Source organism: Anabrus simplex, chromosome 1 (genome assembly GCF_040414725.1).
Source record: "Anabrus simplex isolate iqAnaSimp1 chromosome 1, ASM4041472v1, whole genome shotgun sequence".
Taxonomy (NCBI): Eukaryota; Metazoa; Arthropoda; class Insecta; order Orthoptera; family Tettigoniidae; genus Anabrus; species Anabrus simplex.
The window spans coordinates 1,540,914,011-1,540,938,134 of NC_090265.1; the positions used below are offsets into that span (position 1 = coordinate 1,540,914,011).

Below are 24,124 nucleotides of genomic sequence, written 5' to 3' on the forward strand. Positions count from 1 at the left end.
ACCTGAGCGTACATACAAGTATGAAGAGGGGAGCTCCATCAACCTAATTTCTTTAACTTCTATATATCATACATAGTATGATATGCCTCTACAAGGATCCTGAAAACTAGCATGTATCAGCAACAACATAGACAAAAAATGATCATAGTACCTGTTAAACAAGTTACAGAACCTCAATCTACTGAATGCAACGTTCCCTGCAAAATTGCGGCCCAACAGTGCACCTTGATTCTATCTATACAACAGTTGGACATAATAATTGATGGCTTACTGCATAGATATTTGAACTTGACACCAAAACCTCAGTGACCCTTTATTCACTAAGAACTATACCCTATTTTTAACCTCAGCTATACAATTTTTGGAATAGTGGCATTCAAGGGGCTCCAGCATGCCAAAGCCTTTCATTGTACCATATGTATATATCTTGACTGACATAATGTTGGCAACAGCATAGATATTTGAATGGGACTCCAACAAGTCAAAGCTCTATAATTGTACCATATGTATGTATCTTAACATTAGTATTATATTAGAATAAGGCATTCTTGTTTAATTAGTTTTTAGTAATGTTTTATTATTATGTAAAATCGCTATTAAGCAGGTTCACCAACAGCTGATGATGACCTATTTACAGGTCAAAACTGGTACTGTTTTAATGTAAATAATTCTAAACATTTTGTAAAATAAAGTATTGATTAGGTGGAAAACCTTCATACTTGTGTGTTTTCCAATCCTGTCAATCAATCAATCAATCAATCAATCAATCAATCACTACTGATCTGCATTTAGGGCAGTCGTCCAGTTGGCAGATTACCTATCTGTTGTTTTCCTAGCCTTTTCTTAAATGATTGCAAAGAAATTGGAAATTTATTGAACATATCCCTTGGTAAGTTATTCTAATCCCTAACTCCCCTTCCTATAAATGAATATTTGCCCCAATTTGTCCTCTTGAATTCCAATTTTATCTTCTTCATATTGTGATCTTTCTTATTTTTAAAGACACAACTCAAACTTATTCGTCTACTGATGTCATTCCACACCATCTCTCCACTGACAGCATGGAACATACCACTTAGTACAATGTACGAACTTCATCGCAGTCGAACTTCACTTAGTCGAGCAGCTAGTCTCCTTTTTCCCAAGTCTTCCAAGCCCAAACTTTGCAACATTTTTGTAATGCTACTCTTTGGTCGGAAGTCACCCAGAACAAATCGAACTGCTTTTATTTGGATTTTTTCCAGTTCTTGAATCAAGTAATCCTGGTGAAGGTCCCATACACTGGAACCATACCCTAGTTGGGGGTCTTACCAGAGACTTATATGCCCTCTCCTCTACATCCTTACTACAACCCCCTGAATACCCTTATAACCATGTGCAGAGATCTGTACTGAACCATATCTATATATGCTTCAATTGTATACCATTTATTTATGGATAACACTGTGGGCTTATTTATTTATTTATGCATCACTGCTTGGGAGTCAAACAGAGGCCGGCTGTGTGCTAGACCGCGCCTGTGTTAGGGACAAGTCGATACAGAGCTAGTACTAGGCTCATTTTCAAGTTTGAAAGAAGTCGTTGAGGGAATGCCACCGTATCGCTCTTTGTCCCTTGAGTTTGAATTCAACCAACCAGAAGCTGGTAGGGGAGATATTTGAAGACTGGGAGTCACCGGACAACGCATCCAGTTTAACCAACCCCGTTACTACTGGAATGGAATCATCAAATATTACGTGAAAAATCCGCCCCTGCTCCGACACAGTTTGAGTTATAATACCAATATTCCGTATGGGAATCAACATCTATATCAACAGTTTGAGTTATTCGAAGAGATAGACTAGAATTTAGAACTACCTGTGTGCAAAAATACTGACTACTTGTATTTGCTGAGAGCATTTTGCATTTTTAACGGAAAGCAATTTGAACATGAGAAGCCGTTAAAGAGAGGCGTTGTTGTTGTTTGGGGACTCCCCTATCCTAACCGAAATCTGAAAGACTATCAAAGAACACAGAGAGGGCGATGTTTTCTCATTCCTGTTCTGACCGTCAGTCGTATTTGACCGCCTACTGTCGCAGTGTGTTTTCATGGAGGATGCTTTATTTCAGTTGAATATTTTTGAACTTAGCTGGACGCTAGGTGCACACTTGCATTTTTTTCCGACAGTGAATATTTAATTGAGCAATGTATGTGCGGAGTAAACTAATGAATTCGTTGGTGAATAACAGTACCCGTAAGGAAAGATAGTTACTTCTATATCGTCAGTAAATATGAAAATGACGCCAAGGTGCGGGCTGGCGTGTAAATTTAGCATTGCTACTCAAAGACAGTAATCTTTATAGATGTGTGAAAGCCGCAGTCATTAAAATCAGTAATTAGCAATAAACTATATGGATTGCGCTCGCGGATCATGAAATATACATGCTGCCCAGAAGGACTGATCTTTGTCCGGGAAAAACTCCCTTAAATTAATGGTGTCCAGATCGGACTAAAATCCGTACACAGGCTGCAGACAATTGCCAACCAATCATTAAGGGCAAGATCTAGTACACATGTACTACATGAGCAGTGAAGCAGACGCCTGATAAATAATCTATATTGCAGGAGTTTTCAGCATTCCAAGGACTATGATGGCAGTGCAACCAGAATCGACAGAGTGACCGCTACAACCCTGGTTTTCGTGTCATGATGGCCTAAGCTTCGTGACACTAGAGACCATGTGAACGGCGCTAATGGCAGAGATTCGACCAAGGCAAGTTTCTATGTCCAATTTTTAGCATGCTAGTGGCAGGAATAACACTAGACATGATAATTTTATTACAGCAGGATTAAGCTTAGATGTCAGCCAGAGTGGCAATTTGCTTGTTTATTTTTGTGAATAACGTAAATGTCGTTCAGGGCTAACTGCATGCTCGAATCTATTTAAAATTGTATATATTTTAGTTAGATGGCAGAAAGGGAGAAAGTAGGATATGCATTGGCGCATTATTTTAGTGCATTCCATTTTTTCTTGTTTACTGTCTTGTTAGACAGATGCAGGATAGTGTCCTTATTATTCAAATAGGCTGTACGCCATTTAACATTGATGGGGTTATATCACGTTATAGCAGTAGCACATGTTATCTATGCACGCTGCATGTCTTTCAGGTAATGGTTTACGTCATGTTCAACGAAGCTGTTTACCCCGTTGATTGAGTTAGGGTCATATATAATGTGAAGCAAGGCAGTTTCTCTATGGGAAGAGTCGAATTACGGATTTCTTGGGAAGAGGCTAGAGAGACCCATGTGATAATAGAAGAGAATTTGTTTGTGGAGCTGTCTATGGAAAGGCCCGAGTTGCCTATATGGGTGAACAAGGGGAGAATCAAACCCTGGAGCTATCAGCAGAAAAGCCTGAGTAGCCTATATGTGTGAACAAGGGAAGAATCGAACCCTGGAGCTGTCAGCAGAAAGGCCTGAGTTGCCTAGGATTAATTTAAGAGTCTACATTTATGTGAGATAGAAACAAGGCCATTTGTATCAGCCTGAAGCAGAGTTGTGAGATATTATGAGCCAGCTGTTGAATCGAATTTTCATTGTAATGGTAGGCCTGCTTACCTACCATCAGTCACAATCAGGTTGGGGAGTTTTCATTATAATGGCAGACACTCACTCTCCACCTGCTTTTTTACATCCTCAGAAAGACTATCTTAGTGGTTTTCCTAAGTGAAATGAACATAGGTCATTACAATGACGTCAGTAGGAATGGCGCGATTAAAAGCAATATGAAACACTCGATCAAATGAAAAACCACGCATACTGTCACTTTTAACAAACAGTACTACGCTGATATAGATGTTAATTCCCATAGGGAATCTGAAATATTTGTCCTACTTGTACTACGCTGCCGATCTAACAGTCCAAAGTTCCAGAGCTGGAATGACCAAGCCGCAGACAGCCGTGATCCGTGAACACTCTTTGTCCTTTTTCGGCGGGCGGGGGGTTGAATAGTGGAGGGTCCCAGGGCAAATCTATGCCCTTTTCCTAATCTGTTTCCTAGGAGTACCCAAAGAGTCGGAAAATCTTATTTCACTACACTGGCGACAGAAAAATCTATCGGACTTGGAGGCAAATTTTTCCTCCAAGCCAAAGGAGAAAACCCCTCTTCACTGCAAATTTGGAATAAAATGAATGTAGAATTTAATAAAAGTGAAGAGGAAGATGCTTTTCTTAAGAAACTGCTCTTTTCAGGGTTGAATTTTGAATTATTTAGTGAATTTTAGTGCTATAATTTGGAATAGGCCTGAATTGTAATTCTAGACCAGGTCATACTACTATTACTAAGTGAATCTCTGCCAAATGTGCACACTGCTCATTCAAAACCGCGTCAGAGTAGGGATTGAATAGCTGGAAGACTATGATGTACCAGTGTGTTACGTAACAGCAGTATCAGACAATGTATGAACCAGAGAAATGGCATGCTAAAGAAAAAAAGTTTTCTAACTCCCCAGCAATTTCCCGCCAATATTCAGTCAGGCTGTTATACTTGGTACGCAACAGTAATCCCATCTATCGGGCACCATAAGAGGCAAAGAACATCACAACAAACAATGGTCAATGTTATGCGCTTTCGATATTGTAGGCCTTTAAATTAAGTTTTCTTCCGACTCTGAAAAACAACTCTTAACATAGTACGGTAAAACTGAATAAAACATAAATGATCGGAAATTGTATTCTCTGTAACTTTTGTTATCTATTACTTTTCTATAGGACCAGTAACATAGGTATTTAAAAATTAAATTTTAGGCGCTTACCCCTAAACTACCATTTCATCCAGGGTCAGTTAAATTGTTTAAAGCTTAGACTATAGTTTCTTCTTCCCCGACTCTATATAACGATTTTCATTAAATTCTGTTCACCCATTTTCTCGTGGCTCGGCGTTGATGTGGATTTAGCAACAAAAATCGAAATTCATAAATATCTAAGTTATCATAGCCGGTACGGAAAAAATGTATAAGACATAAATAAAGGATCGGAAATTTAATTATATGTAACTTTATCATGTAGTATTTATCAATAGGACCACTCGTAATATAAATATTTGAGAATTGAAATTTAGGCCTTCCCATAAACTACCATTTCACTCAGCGTGAATAAAATTATTTATAGCCTAGATTGTAGTGGCTCATCCCCCGACTTTACGTACCGATTTTCATGAAATTCTTTTCAGCTGTTTTCTCGTGATGCATGTACGTACATACAGCCAGAAATTATGGAAAAAGTAAAAAGTGCATTTCCTTGTTACTGTGGACATGATCGATACAAAAATACCATTTTTTTTCAAATTCTGAGCAATGTACAGACAAAACTCTTATTATATATATATATATTTCTCCATGTGTTGATTGTTCTTTTTTTTTCAGCGTGTGATTTTATTTTTGTTCTGCATAATACGTGTCATGTTTGATCTGCGTTGCAAGTGTTTGGTTTATAGCTCGAAAGCTATTTCAAGGAATGACAGCTTCTGTGCCATCCAATTTACATATGGGATGGTACCGTCTGCTCGTGTTGTGTACTATGTGATGAAGCGCTAAGGAAAGGGAAGTAGGGGTGGCAAGGGTAATGTTTCTGGAATGATGACAATGTAGGAGAGGGTCCGGGGGGCGTTGTGGACGAAGACAGTAGTACGAAAAACTGTTATGTAGAGTTCGAAAGACGGTCAAATTTTCCAGAATTCTTAGCTTGTAAGTAATAGAATGAAGCAATTGTATAATACTTTGGGTTTCTCCAAAATTTCATTCAAATTTAGGTTAGCGTTATAATACTGGTCTAAATGTATTAGACACGCTTCTGTAATGTCAAGCCTCGTTCCCTTAGCTAGTGTTTCCATGATCTCAAGATCGTGATCTGTGTCCATGAATTTATGTTTGTATTCATGGACATGTGGGCCTACGGCTGAAAATCTATTATATTTCACAGCGTTGAGGTGTTCTTGATATCTGACATTAAAGCTACGTCTAGTTTGCCCTATATATCCGCTTCCACAGTCATTGCATTCGAACCTATATACACCTGATTTAAAGCATGGGTTGACCTTGTCGTGTCCGCCTCAGTTCGAGCTCAGGACTATCACTCTTCCGAGGATCGAACCTGTGACCGGGAACGTAGGAAGAATGGTGTCACTGAGACATGTGTTGATATTATGGGGAAATTATGAGTTAATAATCATGTCTATGTGATGGCAGTAAGGCCAAAGTAATATAAATAATGATGGGAAAATTTTTAAGGTAAAAATAAGAACCTTAACTTAAAGTATGAAGGCACACAAAATGTTGAAAGCAACAAGTTGTGCAATTAGAAGAAATGGCTTGGTTGAGCTAGAGTGAGTCATAAAGCAGGAAGCTGCACCCTGCTAAAGTGCATAGTATGTCTTCAGAAAAGTTGGGAAGCTAGGGAACGAAAAGGGGCTTTTTCGTTCTGGACGACTGTGAACAGTTACCATAGGAAATAGAACTTTGATTCCTTTCTAGAAGAAAGGCAAATCGTAGAGAGAGTATAAAACCAAGGTACACTCCCTGGACGAGGCTTTTTTGGAAGGATTCTACCGAGAATGCGAGCGGAACAGTCAGGTCTTCGACAATAATAATAATAATAATAATAATAATAATAATAATAATAATAATAATAATAATAATAATAATGTCCGAGTCTGGACTTGGAATACTCACTACTGAAAGTCGACCATGCGAAATCTTCGTTGTCATTACTATTTGAGATTGAGAAGAAGCTTGTATATACTTTATATAATTATATATTCATAGGTCTACAATTAAAAGAAGGTATTTGGGAAGCTGAGGACTTCGTCTCTTTACACGTAGCGAATCTCCCAGGCCCTTTGAAGGAAAACTCCCATACCGCTCGGGGAGTCAATCTGACTATTCATCACTTCTCGTCGTGAAAACACCTGTGTCACGACCTTATTAACAGCTGATGCATTATGTAAAATTTGTGAACTTCTGTTACCAGTTTTCAACGCAATCCTAATATTACATTTCTTGAAAATATTCGTAACTCTATAAACCTCTTTATTGAATGTGAAGGTCGCAATTTCTTTTTCTTCTGGTTTATCTTTAGTCAGGATTGTGTGAGGGCGATATTTAAATTTACTTATTATTCGCTCTATAAAATTCAATTTAGAGCCTTTAGCCTTACCCATAGATTGAATAAGGTTCAGTTTCTTGTCCAAGTCTCGCTTGGATATTGGTACGCTAAATGCGCGATTAACCAAGCTGTTATAGGTCACGCCTTTGTGAGCTACGGGATGTATCGAATCCTGTCGTATTGTAAATGAAGTTTGTGTGGGCTTCCTGTAAATGCTAAGAGAAAATGAAGAGGAATGCCTATTGATCTTTAGGTCCAGATAATTAATGGATTTTTCTATTTCAGATTCCAAAGTAAATTTTATTTCAGTATCTGCTGTGTTGAGATTATTCAGAGTGGTAGAGGCATTGGATATGCGTTCATCCAGAATAACAAAAGCATCGTCTACGTACCTGGACCAAATTAGAACATGCTTAAATTTATCATTATTAATTATTTGCGTATCTTCTAAAAAATCTACATAAATCTCTGCCAAAATCCCCGAGGCCGGTGACCCCATTGCAAGGCAACCCTGTTTATAAAATGATCTAATCAAATGTGAAATAGTTGTTGACCAGCAACTTTAAAATTGCCATAAAATCTTCAATTTCAAAATTGCTTAGGTGACTATATTTCTTCAAATTCTTGGCATGATAGGAAGCAATTTATTAGTTTTGATGTTTGAAATCATGTTTACTATATCAAAATAATGTATAGTGTGGTGATCATGTAATCGAAATTTACCTAATTCTTTAATCACTTCTACAGAATTCTTTATGGATTTATTTGCAGTGAATCTGTAATGTTGTTTTAGGAATTTTTGGATATACTGTGCCAGTTTATAAAGGGGGCTAGGTCTTTAATTTATAATTTGGCCTAATGGGGATACCGGCCTTGTGGAGTTTTGGCAGCGCTTTAGCAGTTGGTAGGCCAGGGTTCACGCTCATTAATTTTTGCTTCTCAAATTCGTTGAAGAGGAAAGACGCTTTTTTCAGTGTTTCAATTGCTTCTTAATAATAGAACAAGAGTCATCATTAAAAAAGTCTTTTGTTTTTTGGATGTAATCTGATTTATGCATGATAACAGTTACGTTGCCCTTATCAGCTTTACTGACAATAAGCTCTTCGTTTTTTATTTTCTTTTTAAGTTCTCATATTTGTTTTCTATCCTTGAAGTAATCGTTAGGGACAACAAAATTATTATTATTATTGTTATTATTATTATTATTAATAACCATTTTGTTAAGTTGTTTTTTTACATCTATTCTGACCTCATCATGCAAGTCGTGTGGCAATTTTCCGATCGCAATTTCTGCTTCTATAATAAGATTTTAAGTTAGCTTGATTAAAGTTTGGCCAATTATGTTTACGAACTTTCTCAAGAATGAATCTTTCTTCTTTGTTCAAGTTGACCTTGGAACATGAAACTGTTTCAATGGATCTCCGTTATGTGTCGAATTGGTTCTTTGGATCGGGGATGAGGATTGGGTTTAACCTGTTACTGCCTCCTTCCTTAGCATTTCTAGTTTTTTCTCCTATGTTGATTGTTTGTTTGCAAGTACGTTAGATAATTTAAATTTCATTTTATTTTGGAACAGATTCCATTGTGCAGTAGAAAGTAATACTGTAGCTTTGAGGTGAGCCTCATATAATTGTTGATTCAAAACGGTTTTCTTTCTGTGAAGAAATTTTAATATATTGTTTAGCCAGAGTTTTTTAGACTTAAACCAGGTTTTACTTTGATGTGGCACCTCTGGGTCCATTTTTAGAACCCTTTTCATAGGTAAATTTTAATAGTTCTTTAGTATTAGTCCCCTCCTCTATCTAGACATTATCCTTGTAACCAACGATCTTTACATACTGCTGACTGAATACTTCTGTCTTTTAAAGATCCTAGCATACACACTCCCCTTGTTCATTAATGATTCCTGGAATGTCCTTCTTGGAACCTGTTTCTGCCTTAAAGTACCTATACATACTCTTCTATTTTTCACTAAAATTTGTATGACCACCAATTATGCTTGCCATCATGTTATTGTTAGCTGACTTCTTTGCTAGATTCAATTTCCTAGTAAGTTCCTCCAATTTCTCCTTACTTCCACAGCCATTTCTAACTATTTCGTTCCAACCTGCACATACTTCTTAGTTTATTTACTTCCCTGTTATAATATAACTTAGTGGATCTTTACCACACCTTACCACCTTTGAAGGTATAAACTTATTTTTACATTCCTCAACAATTGGGAACATGCATCATTTTCAAAAATATTGTTTTTGAAAAGTACACCAATGAAATAGTACGTAAACGTATTACATTGTGGTAAGTTGCCTTGTTTTCTACCATTAAAAAATATTTAATAGTGTCTTTCCGCAAGGCGAGTAAAACGGCCTCTGACGTAAGCGGCGCGCTGTGACGTCACGATCCAGTACCGCATGTAGCTCTACCAGCCGTTGTGCATCAGCCGTTGCTAAAAGCTGATTGTTTATTATTCATGATCACGAATAACTTCGAAATGACAGAAGAAAGGTTCAAAACAGCACAGTCAGACAATCTACCATGTGTAGATGTCATCATTCTTGAAAAATGTGACTTTTGTGGCCGCAGAAATTTGCGGATAACAAGCAAGTTTGTAAGTGGCGTCTTTTATATACGTGCAATGTACTGTAACCCATAGTATTAGGATAACAGCGAACCTGGATATATATCACATCACTTTCAACATTTCCTTCTAGACTGATTCCCCTATTAAAGAATAACATGACATTTTCGGGCTTTCAGCTAAAGTAAGAAATCGGATTTCAGCACTAACATAAACATATAGGTAGCATTATAGTATTAGTCCGCTTCTGTGGTGTAGTGGTTAATGTGTGCCACTCCCGGAGGCCCGGTTTCGATTCCCGGCTCTGCCATGAAAGTTGAAAACAAATAGTACGAGGGCTGGAACGGGGTCTACTCAACCTCGGGAGGTCAAATGAGTAGAAGGGTTTCGAATCCCACCTCAGCCATTCTCGAAGTGGTTTTTCGTATTTTCCCACTTCTCCTCCAGGCACCTAAGGCCACGGCCATTTCCTTCCCTCTTCCTTGTCTATCCCTTCCGGTCCTCCCATCCTCCAACAAGGCCCCTGTTGAGCATAGCAGGTGAGGCCGCCTGGGCGAGGTAATGGTCCTCCTCACCAGTTTCATCACCATACCCAAAGTCTCACGTTCCAGGACACTGCCCCTGAAGTGGTAGAGGTGAAATCCCTCGCTGAGTCCGAGAGAAAACCAACCCTGAAGGATAAACTGATTAAGAAAGAAAGAAAGAAAGAAAGAAAGAAAGAAGGAAGGAAAGAAAGAAAGACCATAGTACTATAGGGCTATAATCTATCATTCCCAAAAAAATATATATTTATGGTTGTGACAACTGGCCTACCCACTTCCAGGGCCCATGAGAAACATTAAATATCTTTGTGGAGGGAAAAAGTTAAACATGATAAAGATAAATATGACTTCATCTAGCTTTCACAAGTCGGGCTGAGTGGTTCAGACGGTTGAGGTGCTGGCCTTCTGACCCCAACTTGGCAGGTTCGATCCTGGTTCAGTCTGGTGGTAGTTGAAGGTGCTCAAACACGTCAGCCTCGTGTCGGTAGATTTACTGGCACGTAAAAGAACTCCTGCAGGACTAAATTCCTGCACATCGGCGTCTCTGAAAATCGTAGAAGTAGTTAGCGGGGCGTAAAGCCAATAACATTAATTACATTTGGCTTTTAACAAGCTGAGCATATCAGGCAAGAAAAGTGTCCTGGTGACATTTTAGTCGTTCAATACAGGAATGTCTTTGGGTGCTGTGACATTTACTTTTTTTTTTGCTGTTTGCTTTACGTTACACCGTCACATATAGGTCTTATGGCGACGATGGGACAGGAAAGGCCTAGGAATGGGAACATGCGGCCGTGGCCTTAGGTACAGCCTCAGCATTTGCCTGGTGTGAAAATGGGAAACCACGGAAAACCATCTTCAGGGCTGCCGGCAGAGGGTTCAAAACCCACTATCTCCCGGATGCGAGCTCTCAGCTGGGCACTCCTAACCGCACGGCCAACTCGTGCGGTATTTTTACCCTTCGGTTTATTGACTTGGCTTGTATAACCTAAAACTTAGGTTAAGTTGGATAATATTTTAATAATAATGTTATTTGTGTTACGTCCCACTAACTACTCTTTTACGGTTTTTGGAGACGCCGAGGTGCCGGAATTTAGTCCCGCAGGAGTTCTTTTACGTGCCAGCAAATCTACCGACACGAGGCTGACGTATTTGAGCACCTCCAAATACCACCGGACTGAGCCAGGATCAAACTTGCCAAGTTGGGGTCATAAGGCCAGCGCCTTAACCGTCTGAGCCACTCAGCCCGGCTGGGATAATATTTTAAAAACCTACATCACTATTTTCACCTGTGTGCAATGATGTTATTTATTTCATTAATATTATAATTATTATAATTGAGCATTGTTAACTTATAAGACCGCAACAGACAAACATTGGTTTTGTGTAGAGTTATACATTTGTTAAATTCACGTTGTTTCCTTTCATGATGTACACGCTTATTCTTTGTTACATTATAAAGTATTTAGATAGAGCCCAATGTTTGTGGGTTACTGTAGTCACGTCCTAGTTCGTGAACCATGGGCAACGGCTGAGTGGCCTAGTAAGTGGTCCTGAGAGTCGGGATACCAGTTGCTATGGAATGGGAGTGGGCATCTCGGACATATTCTGAGCTGTGGCCCTCCTTGTGCTCAGGCGGCTAGGACTATACAATTCACCGGTGGTCCATAACCCGTTAGAGGAGAGATCCTCACTTGGACTATGTGCAAGTAGGGCAGCATCCTGCTTCATGAATTTACCGAGCTCAGAACACTTTAAGCAAGCCTCGGACCTATGGGAGTAATGGAGTCCCACTCCCATTTGACAGGTGAGGGACTCCTTGGAAACAACTTGGCGAACAAAATGGAATTCGATGGGGAGCTATCAATATTAATGGGGCTTATGGAAGAAATAAGGTAGAACTGGCTGAGTCAGCAAAGAGGATGCATCTGGATGTGCTAGGAGTAAGTGATATTTGGGTAAAGGGAGATAATGAGGAAGAGATAGGAGATTATAAAGTGTACTTGACGGGTGTTAGAAAGGGAAGGGCAGAGTCTGGGGTAGGGCTCTTTATCAGGAATGCCATTGCACGCAACATATTTCTGTTAGACACGTAAATGAGTGAATGATGTGGGTAGATTTGTCAGTTGGAGGAATTAGGACAAGAACTGTGTCCGGGTATTCACCATGTGAGGGTGCAGATGAGGATGAAGTTGACAAGTTTTATGAAGCATTGAGTGACATCGTGGTCAGGGTCAACAGCAAGGATAGAATAGTGCTAATGGGCGATTTCAATGCGAGAGTTGGGAATAGAACTGAAGGATACGAAAGGGTGATTGGTAAATGTGGGGAAGATATGGAATCTAATGGGAATGGGAAGCGTTTGCTGGACTTCTGTGCTAGTATGGGTTTAGCTGTTACGAATACATTCTTCAAGCATAAGGCTATTCACCGCTACACATGGGAGGCTAGGGGTACCAGATCCATAACAGACTATATCTTAACAGACTTTGAATTCAGGAAATCTGTTAGGAATGTACGAGTTTTTCGCGGATTTTTCGATGATACAGACCACTATCTGATCTGTAGAGAACTAAGTATCTCTAGGCCTAGGGTAGAGAAAGTGAAATCTGTCTGCAAACGAATAAGGGTAGAAAATCTCCAGGACGAGGAAATTAGACAGAAGTACATGGATATGATTAGTGAGAAGTTTCGAACAGTAGACAGTAAGCAGGTTCAGGATATAGAAAGTGAATGGGTGGCATACAGGGATGCTGTAATAGAAACAGCAAGGGAATATCTAGGAACAACTGTGTGTTAAGATGGGAAAAGGCGAACATCTTGGTGGAATGATGAAGTGAGAGCAGCCTGTAAACGTAAAAAGAAGGCTTATCAGAAATGGCTCCAAACAAGGGCCGAGGCAGACAGGGATTCGTACGTAGATGAAAGAAACAGAGCAAAACAAATAGTGGTTGAATCCAAAAAGAAGTCATGGGAAGATTTTGGTAATAACCTGGAAAGGCTAGGTCAAGCAGCAGGGAAACCTTTCTGGACAGTAATAAAGAATCTTAGGAAGGGAGGGAAAAAGGAAATGAACAGTGTTTTGAGTAATTCAGGTGAACTCATAATAGATCCCAGGGAATCACTGGAGAGATGGAGGGAATATTTTGAACATCTTCTCAATGTAAAAGGAAATCATCATGGTGTTGCAAACAGCCAAGCTCATGGGGAGGAGGAAAATGATGTTGGTGAAATTATGCTTGAGGAAGTGGAAAGGATAGTAAATAAACTCCATTGTCAGAAGGCAGCAGGAATAGATGAAATTAGACCTGAAATGGTGAAGTATAGTGGGAAGGCAGGGACGAAATGGCTTCATAGAGTAGTAAAACTGGCGTGGAGTATTGGTAAGGTACCTTCAGATTGGACAAAAGCAGTAATTGCACCTATCTATAAGCAAGGGAACAGGAAGGATTGCAACAACTATTGAGGTATCTCATTGATTAGTATACCAGGCAAAGTATTCACTGGCATCTTGGAAGGAAGGGTGCGATCAGTCGTTGAGAGGAAGTTGGATGAAAACCAGTGTGGTTTCAGACCACAGAGAGGCTGTCAGGATCAGATTTTCAGTATGCGCGAGGTAATTGAAAAATGCCACGAGAGGAATAGGCAGTTGTGTTCATGTTTCGTAGATCTAGAGAAAGCATATGACAGGGTACCGAGGGAAAAGATGTTCGCCATACTGGGGGACTATGGAATTAAAGGTAGATTATTAAAATCAATCAAAAGCATTTATGTTGACAATTGGGCTTCAGTGAGAATTGATGGTAGAATGAGTTCTTCGTTCAGAGTACTTACAGGAGTTAGACAAGGCTGTAATCTTTCACCTTTGCTGTTTGTAGTTTACATGGATCATCTGCTGAAAGGTATAAAATGGCAGGGAGGGATTCAGTTAGGTGGAAATGTAGTAAGCAGTTTGGCCTATGCTGACGACTTGGTCTTAATGGCAGACTGTGCCGAAAGCCTGCAGTCCAATATCTTGGAACTTGAAAATAGGTGCAATGAGTATGGTATGAAAATTAGCCTTTCGAAGACTAAATTGATGTCAGTAGGTAAGAAATTCAACAGAATTGAATGTCAGATTGGTGATACAAAACTAGAACAGGTCGATAATTTCAAGTATTTAGGTTGCGTGTTCTCCCAGAATGGTAATATAGTAAGTGAGATTGAATCAAGGTGTAGTAAAGCTAATGCAGTGTGCTCGCAGTTGCGATCAGCAGTATTCTGTAAGAAGGAAGTCAGCTCCCAGACGGAACTATCTTTACATCGGTCTGTTTTCAGACCAACTTTGCTTTACGGGAGCGAAAGCTGGGTGGAATCAGGATATCTTATTCATAAGTTAGAAGTAACAGACATGAAAGTAGCAAGAATGATTGCGGGTACAAACAGGTGGGAACAATGGCAGGAGGGTGCTCGGAATGAGGAGATAAAGGCTAATTTAGGAATGAACTCGATGGATGAAGCTGTACGCATAAACCGGCTTCGGTGGTGGGGTCATGTGAGGCGAATGGAGGAGGATAGGTTACCTAGGAGAATAATGGACTCTGTTATGGAGGGTAAGAGAAGTAGAGGGAGACCAAGACGACGATGGTTAGACTCGGTTTCTAATGATTTAAAGATAAGAGGTATAGAACTAAATGAGGCCACAACACTAGTTGCAAATCGAAGATTGCGGCGACGTTTAGTAAATTCTCAGAGGCTTGCAGACTGAACGCTGAAAGGCATAACAGTCTATAATGATAATGTATGTATGTATGTATTAAGCTCTTCAATAAAGACATACATAACTGCCGCATGCCAAAATAAATTGGTAGAATTAGAGCTGTCAAAAGGGTTCATAACCCCTTTGATTTATTATCTTGACATGGATCACCCAAAATATAGGTTAGGTTTGGAGAATACTTTAATAATCAGCATCAATTAATGCGCTGTTTATTACTTTCATATTCCAAGATGTAAGTGAAGCATTTAAATAAAGCATCATACATTAAAATTTAAAGTTTTACCACTAGAACAGCTGACCTGGAAAGGCGATTGAAAATTCTAACAAATTCATCGTTAAAATCTTCAAAAAAATAAACTGTAGACTTTTCCGATATATCACCAGCATTTCTTCGGTTCGTCAAAATCCATTTCTCCCTAGTTTTAGCGTTTTTGGAACATTTATAAACAATTTGTTTGGTATGGTATGCGATGTGCTATTGCACATCGGAACTCTACACCATTTATAAGTTTTCTGCCTCACTGTCTGCGCAGGATTCATTTTAAGTCTAAAATATACCACTCAGATTATTATCCAATGTATAGACCTCGAATTTAACCATACCAGACACTAACATAAAGTAGAAATACGCAAAGTGTATCCTGCTTCTCACAGCACACTATGTGTTATTTCGTCTGCTAATTCAGTCAACCTGTACGATGATGTCAGACCATTGAGATCGCGTACTTGCGTCACATGACAGTTTCGTACATTGATTTAGATTTTTATCATGTTTGGAGTTATTATTTGCACATTCTGATCACATTTTTGAATTCTGCATGAAATTTTGAATCAGATTAGCATAGTTTTAATTAAAACCCCGGATCATGCATGTTCCCTATTGCTTTAAGCCCATCCCAGAGTCTGTTTACATTTTTATTTACCGCTTTCTACCGATCGTAGTTACTTTTTAAAAACTCCCTCACTCCTGTTTCATCAGACATATGGTACTGCATAATAGTCCTAATTTTAATACCTTCCTTTCATTCACATTAATTTTTAACTACCACAAAAACGGCTTCATGATCCCTAATACCATCTATTATTTCGGTTTATAGAGCTCATCTGGTTTTACCAGTACCACATCCAGAATATTCTTCCCTCTAGTTGGTTCCATTACTTTCTTAATCAGATGCCCTTCCCATATTATTTGCCATTTGTTGGTCATGCTTCCTGTCGTTCGCATTAACTTCCCAATTGACATTAGGTAAATTGAGATCTCCCGCTACAATCACGTTCCTTTCCTTATCGTTTCCCACATAGCTTATCAAATAATTCACCGGGCGAGTTGGCCGCGTGTTTAGGGACGCGTAGCTGTGAGCTCGCAGACGGGAGATAGTGGGTTCGAATACCACTGTCAGCAGCCCTGAAGATGGTTTTCCGTGGTTACCCATTTCATACCAGGCAAATGCTGGGGTTGTACCTTAATTACGGCCACGGCTGCTTCCTTCCCATTCCTAGGCCTTTCCTGTCCCATCGTCGCCATAAGACCTATCAGTGTCGGTGCGACGTAAAAAAGTCAAATAATTCTGAATCAGCGCCACTGCTACCCTCTCCCGGTCTGTACACTTCAAAGACATCAACTTGCATATTATCTTTAGAGATGAGCCTTACACCTAGAATTTCATGTTTGTGATCTTTAACTTTTTTGTAGCTTACAAATTCTTGTTTCACCAGAATGCATACTCCCCCTCCTACCATTCCCATCTTATCTCTATGATACACACTCCAGTTCCGTGAGAAAATTTCTGCATCCATTATATCATTTCACAGCCATGATTCAACTCCTATTACAATATCTGGTAAGTCATCATCACTTCCCTTTATCCAGCTGTAGCCGGGTAGGGGAAAATACGGTTCCTCTCCACTTTCTTCGGTCTTTCCACCACTCCTCCTCCAACACTGTGTCCCAGTCCAGGTTTCTTTGTATAATACTGCATTGAATTGTGTCCTTACATCTCAATCGTGGTCGTCCACGGCCTCTCCTTCCTTGCATTTGCATTTCAATCACCTTTTTTTTGGGGGCATTCTTTTGTCACTCATTCGCTTTATGTGCCCTAACTATCTTAGTCGGCTCTTCCCTAATCATTCATTTTTTCCACTCCAATTTCTTCCCAGATTTTCTCATTCCTTATTTTGTCTCTACTCTTCTGTATCATACTCCTCAAGAAATTCATTTTGGCTGCCTGTATTCGACTCTCATCCTTCCTTGTCAATGTCCAAGTTTCTCCTCCATAAGTTGTTACGGGTAGGTAATACATCTTGTACATAGTTTCCTTTGCTACCACTGTCACATCTTTGTCTCATAACATGTTTCTTACACTAGGATAGAAACAGCTTCAAGCTTGAATCCTCTTACTAATCTCAGCATCCAGGCGAGCATATACCATTAATTCACTCCCCAGGTATTTGAATGCCTCCACTACTGGGCTTGCCTGCAAGTCTAATCTGATCTTTCCCTTATTTCTCCCCTTTAGTCATAACAAGAGTTTTACTCTTTTCTACACTTATTTTTAATGTGCATTCTTTGATCTTCCCATTCACCACATCCAACTGTTCTTGAACCTTCATGACCTCTTCTCCCCAAATTACAATATCATCTGCAAGTAACATGATGTTCATTTCTCTTCCTCCATATGTTGCTTTTGCTGTTCTCATGATGTCATCCATTACTATTGTAAACGGGATTGGCGTTAGAACACTTCCCTGTCACAATTCACTAATGATTTTGAACCAACTTGTCCTGCCAACTTGTGTTTGTACACAACTACAACATTTCTTGTACAATGTCATGATATTTATTAATCCCTGTCCAAGTCCTTTTTGCACCAGACTGTCCCAAACTTTAGTCCTGGAGCCACTGTCATATGCCTTTTCACTGTCAATGAATGTCGTCACCATATCATTCCCAAACTCCCATTGCTTTTCCATTAGTTGTCTTATGATGAAAATGGGCTTTATTGTTGACCTTCCACATCTAAAACCAAACTAATTTTCTTGTACTGTATCTGATATTCAACCCTCAACCTTATCCTACTTTCCAGTATCCTCTCCATTATCTTAGCAACATGGGATATCACAGTACTTCCCCTGCAGTTCTTCAATACTTTCTTATCGCCTTTGTCGACAATTGGGATGATTATTCCTTTTTGCCAATCCTCAGGGACCTCCTGGTGAACATATAATTATTAAATTACTTAATTCTATTCCTTTCTTTACAATACTCCTACAGCTCGGCACTAACATTTTAATGTCATCCCTACTTGGCTTCCAGTTCCCTGTTCCCTTATCACCACTCCCTAGGCCACTTCGTTTTCCTGAATGTACTGCCCTATAACCCTTCTAAACAAATTTCATAACTTATATGTACCACTGCGGTTTAAGTGAAGGCCATCTGATCGCCAATCCCTATCTCCTACCCACCCATTAGGATCTAGGAATCTCACTCCCAGTTTCCCCACATATCACTCCATAGTCTCATTTAAATCCCCAATCATCTTCCAGTCAGTATCCCTCCTGCACAGAATTTCACCGATAATCTCCGCTTCCTTAAACTTCACCTGTGCTGCATTTACCAGATCCCACACATCCCCAACTATGTTGGTACTTATGCCTGCTTGTCTTATGTTAGTACCAACGTGAAAAACTACCACCTTCTCCTTTCCCTCCTCCTCCTCTTCTACTTTCCCCAACATCTAACAATGGAATCCCCCACGACCAGAGCCTCAACCCTACCCAACTCATTTAATCCCCTCTCCTCCTGGTCACCCCTATCTTTCCTGACAGCTGCAGAAGCTACTTCCTCCTCCATTTTCTCCATCCCATAACCGTGTTTCGCCTGTCTTTTCCTATCCACTACTCCATATTTCCCTTTCCTACATTTTCCCTTCATCCTACTTCCACACTTCTCAGCAACAGTTCCCTGTTCCACATCTTCCCTCAGTTGTTCAACCTGCAGCGACTCGTACCGATTTCTCACAGACACCTGTCCTGAATGGAGCTCTTAGCCTGCAATCTCCTTCCCCATAAAACATTAGATCACCTGTCTTTACAATCCCCCCCCTTTCCTATCCATCCCTCTTTTACACCTTCTGTATCCTGTACATTGTTTGAGTGAGGCCTACTTTCCTTCCTGTCCTCTTGAGATAATCCTAATCATCTCCCTCAAACTCTTGAACTCCTCCCTCATACTCCTTAATGCCTGGCCACACCCACAGTTCCTACACTTGCACTTCTTAGTTATTCTTTACTGAATAATGAAAAGAAGAGGAAAGGTAAGATAACTTATTCTGTGCAAAATGAGTTACTACAGATACCACAGATACTATACTACACAAATATTTCACAGTAATAGAAAAAACACACTAATTTCTAATAAAATACTTAATACACTACAATAATTTTAAACTACATTCAGACACTACAATACTTTTAAACTACGATCAGATGTATTCTAATTACAACACGTTATTACTAAGCACAAACAGAAATGGAAATTACAATTAAAGTTTGAATTTCGCAAGACTACTCAAAATAATAGAATAAGCACTCTTAATTTCTATTACTACAATACACTAAAATAATTTTTAAAATATGTTCAGATGTATACTAATTACATTAGGTTATTACTAAACACAAATAGAAATGAAAATTCCAATTAGTCCTAAAGTTAGAAATTTGCAAGAACTACTCAAGGATTACCAACAAAGTTAAACGCTTAGACAGATTAATAGTAGTACTACTTTATCCTACTGTGCTGTATAGAAATGCAATCTCCCGTTTGGTTAAATGTTAAAGTATTGAAAGGGTTGCCGTACAAAAAGACACACACGAATATAACAGGCAAGATACTATCTAATATACTGTATCTACATTACAATTCTCAACTGAAATGTGGTTATGTGATTATTACAGATGGTGGATTACTATTATTTTCCCTACTCTGTGGGACGGAGAATAAAACTGTCTTTAAATGCCCTAGCATTTTCCAACACCACACCATATTTGCACTCATTTTAGGCTTTTATTACAATGGCTTTGCTACTCCCAAAGGCATTCTAGAGTTACTGCCAGCGGGTGATGAAGTCGCTCCTAAAATTGAATACAGACGCCTTCTGCAGCCGCCCCTAACTTAAGAAAAAATTATCAATTCTTATCCAAAAAGTCTATTAAAAACACATCTGAGCTAGTAGAAAAACTAAACAAGTTCAATTTGCAACCGGATCACTCCATCCACTCTTTCGATATTGTAAACATGTACCCAAGCATACAAGTATCAAAATTAATTCCGATAATTATAAACAATTTAAACAAAAACAGCCACTTAAGCAAACTAGAGATACAAGACTTTATCACAATATTAAAACTTATCATCGACAATAACTTCTTCACTTTTGACAATGTCATATATCAACAAAATGGTTTGGCAATGGGGTCACCGGCCTCAGGTATCTTAGCAGAAATATACCTGGACTTCCTCGAATACACCAAAATTGACAACGAATTCGAAAACATTCTCTTTTGGGCCAGATATGTCGACGATGTCTTTGTAATCATGAATGAGAAATCAATTAACGCACCCACCACCCTCTTAAGACTCAACAATATTGATCCTCATATCAAATTCACACTAGAATCCGAATCAAATCAAAAAATCAACTTTCTAGATTTAACCATCACTAGAAACTCAGATTCTTTCAGTTATAAAATTTTCAGAAAACCCACTCAAACAGCCTCCACCATTCGCCAAGATTCAGTGCACCCCCAGTCCCACAAACGAGCCACATACAACAGCCTAGTTCACCGAGCCTTCAGCATACCTATGCCCAATAAAGATCTAAAAAACGAACTCAACACAATCCGCGGAATCGCAAAATTCAACGGCTTCAGCAATCATTTTATAGAAAGGATAATCAATAAACACAAACATCGCCCAAAAACTACCCTCAAAAAAGAAATAACCAAACCTCCAACATTTTCCACCTTCACGTTCAACAATGATATCTACAAGTTAACCAACATCTTTAAGAAACAAGGCGTTAAAATAGCCTTCAAAACCAACAATAAGAACATGAATGTTTTATACAATACTTCACACATCAACAAGACCAGCAGTTTTTAAAATCAGGAGTTTATAGGATCAAATGTACCACCTGTAAAAAAACCTACATCGGGCAAACCGGGAGAAACTTCATTATCAGATACCACGAGCACACTAACGCAATAAAATACAACAAGTTTTCAGCCATCGGCCAACACATGCAAGATTATAACCATAATTTCACCAATATTGAACAAGACATGGACATCCTCGTATTAGCAAACAAGGGCCCTTTACTGAACATAATGGAAAATTACTACATACACCTAGACCAATACTTTAATGCCAGTCACAACCTCAATGAAATCTCTGAGAAACCCAACATACTCTTCGATCTATTTATCACTTTCCTCAGAAACAATAATGCAGCCAACCTAAACTCAATCCTAAATTTAATCAAAAGTACTTTTCCAAGACAATTACACTTTCTCCCGCACCCTTCAGCCCCACCTTAAGCCCTCTTCCTAAGCCATATTTCATTTCAATACAAGAACTTACTGATTTCCATGATTATAATTTTTACAACACCCCATTTATACTTTATTCTTTGTTAAAAACCTCTGATTATGTATATTCCTTGTATTATTAACTATTACCATAACATCTCATTTCACTTGTTATTCTTTAAAATAATATTGTCTTAGGATTTCGCCACAAATGATCTTTGCTCCAATACGGCTGATGATGACCCCTAGATGGGTCGAAACTAGTACCGTATAATTTTGTAATTTTGTGAATATATTGTATTGAAAAGGTGGAAACATTTAAGTTATTATTATTATTATTACAGAGTCGCTAGCCGTACGGTCTACTCTATTACCGTAGCGGACTAGACCAGCCAGACACAGCTTATCTCCCCATACCCAAACATAATTAACTCCTAACACATCCAGACAAATTCTCCTTACAGACTCAACCAGTTCTACTTACTTTCTTCCTTCCATAAGCAACACTAGCATTGATAGCACCCTTTCAAATTTAATTTAATTTAATTTGCTGGGTTGTTTCCAAGGTGTCCCAGTATTACCAGATGGAAGAAGAATATCCTTCATAAGTTATGAATTTCATTATGGTTCGTATTGATAATTGGTCACTATCAAAGGGTAGAGAAGGGTCCACCTATTCAATACCATTAGCTTGTATAGTGTCCTATATAATTGGGACTAGTTTCGACCCCATATATACTGGGTCATCTTCAGCCATGATCCAGTTGGAAAAAACATATGCTCACATACAACCAATAATAAAGTAATCAAACTGGCACGTCTCAATTTTCAACCCAAATTTAAAACATTGATTAAGTCCGAACAACACATCCAAAATTGAAATCAAATGACACATCAAAACTGCTGCGGTTGGTGCCGAACTATATAGTCGCTCCTACAGCAATCAAACGTTCCTGAGTTGATCTGGGAGATGGCATTCCCCATCTGCATAGATGAGCCACTTGGTTTATAAATCATGTTTTGTACAATAGCAATATGGGTAATGGTTTGTTGAAGGGGAATATTCATAACTTGAATAGGTATTCCTTTCTCGTCATATATAGTGATCTATTGTTTAATTTTGTTTGAAGTGAATGTCTCTATGTTCTTTAGTTTAAGAGGAGGATGTGCTGTTCGGACTTCATCAACGTTTTGAATTTGGATTGAAAATTGAGACATACCAGTTGGATTACTTTATTATTGGTTGTATGTGAGCATACGGTATGTTTTTTCCAACTGGATTGTAGCTGAAGATGACCCAGTGTATATTGGGTCGAAACTGGTCCCAATTATACAGGACACTATACAAGCTAATTGTATTGAATAGGTGGACCATTCTCTACCCTTTGATCATAAAAATCTCCTTCTCTAACATAACTCTATGTCGTCTTAAAAACATGGCGAGTGTCCTTAGTAAATGTCTGAAGTAGGGTGCTGGCCTTAGCAGTCCCAGTAAGAATTTTCACTTCTATAGTTTAGAAATCACAGTGGTTGGGTAGTCTTAGCCCCTTGAGCAAAAGGAAGGCCATGACCCAGAATATGTATGAGGTGCCCATTGCTGTTCCATAGCAAACGATATCCTGAACTACCCAGTGACTACAGCAGTCCACACCATAAATTTCTTTTCTTTATGGCCCTAAATTAGGTTTAAATGCAGTTTTTATTTAGATTGTATTCAACCCTGCCCAAGTTAAATTTCATTCACAATTTTTTTTTTGAAAGATCACTTTCAAGGCATGTCATCATGAGGTATGAAGATATCATTAATAGACCAGTCCTTTAGCTTAGATAAAAGTCCAGTTTCCAGAAATTTCTTGAAATATTTTTTTTTTTTTTCAAAGTATAAAGGTAGGGCCCTGAACACCAGTGACTGACTGTCTAAATATGTGTACAACCAACCTTGTCATATATTCTGATCAAATTTAATGAATTTGTCCGTTCACTAAATTATTTAGAACCTCATTGTTAGAAACATATCCTCAGGATAACTTATTCACAAGTTGTAGGTCAGGGGTCAGCAACACAGTGATGGCGCCCTTTGGTAAGGTATTTATCACCTGCCTTACATTATGTAATTCTGTACAATTATTGTAATAGTTTCCTTTGATAAATATTAATTATTTAAATTTATTTGTTAAGCAATCTTCACTGGCCAACCAATTTGAAACTCTGTCATAGTACTGCCTGTAGTGTTCTCTCAAAACAATCACAAAGGCTGTGATTCTGCTCTATAGGGATGGGGTAGAGACAGGGTTGGCACATTGGCCAGCACACAATTGCCAGTATTTTATGTTGTGACAGACAGTGCAGTTCTGTTTTAAGAATGAGTAATAACAAGAGACAGAGAACTCTGATAAATTATTTTAATAATGAATGGGAGCAGCAGTTTTGTTTTGTATCGAATTCAATCAATCAATCAATACTGATCTGCATTTAGGGCAGTCGCCCAGGTGGCAGATTCCCTATCTGTTGCTTTCCTAGCC

At 38.8% G+C, this 24,124-nt stretch overlaps 1 protein-coding gene across 1 annotated transcript in view; it reads right to left on the reverse strand.

Annotated features, from left to right (window-relative positions):
- Blos3 (Biogenesis of lysosome-related organelles complex 1, subunit 3) overlaps window positions 1-24,124 on the reverse strand; it is a 74,955-nt gene that overhangs the window by 899 nt on the left and 49,932 nt on the right. The gene's annotated exons all lie outside the window — the stretch shown is intronic.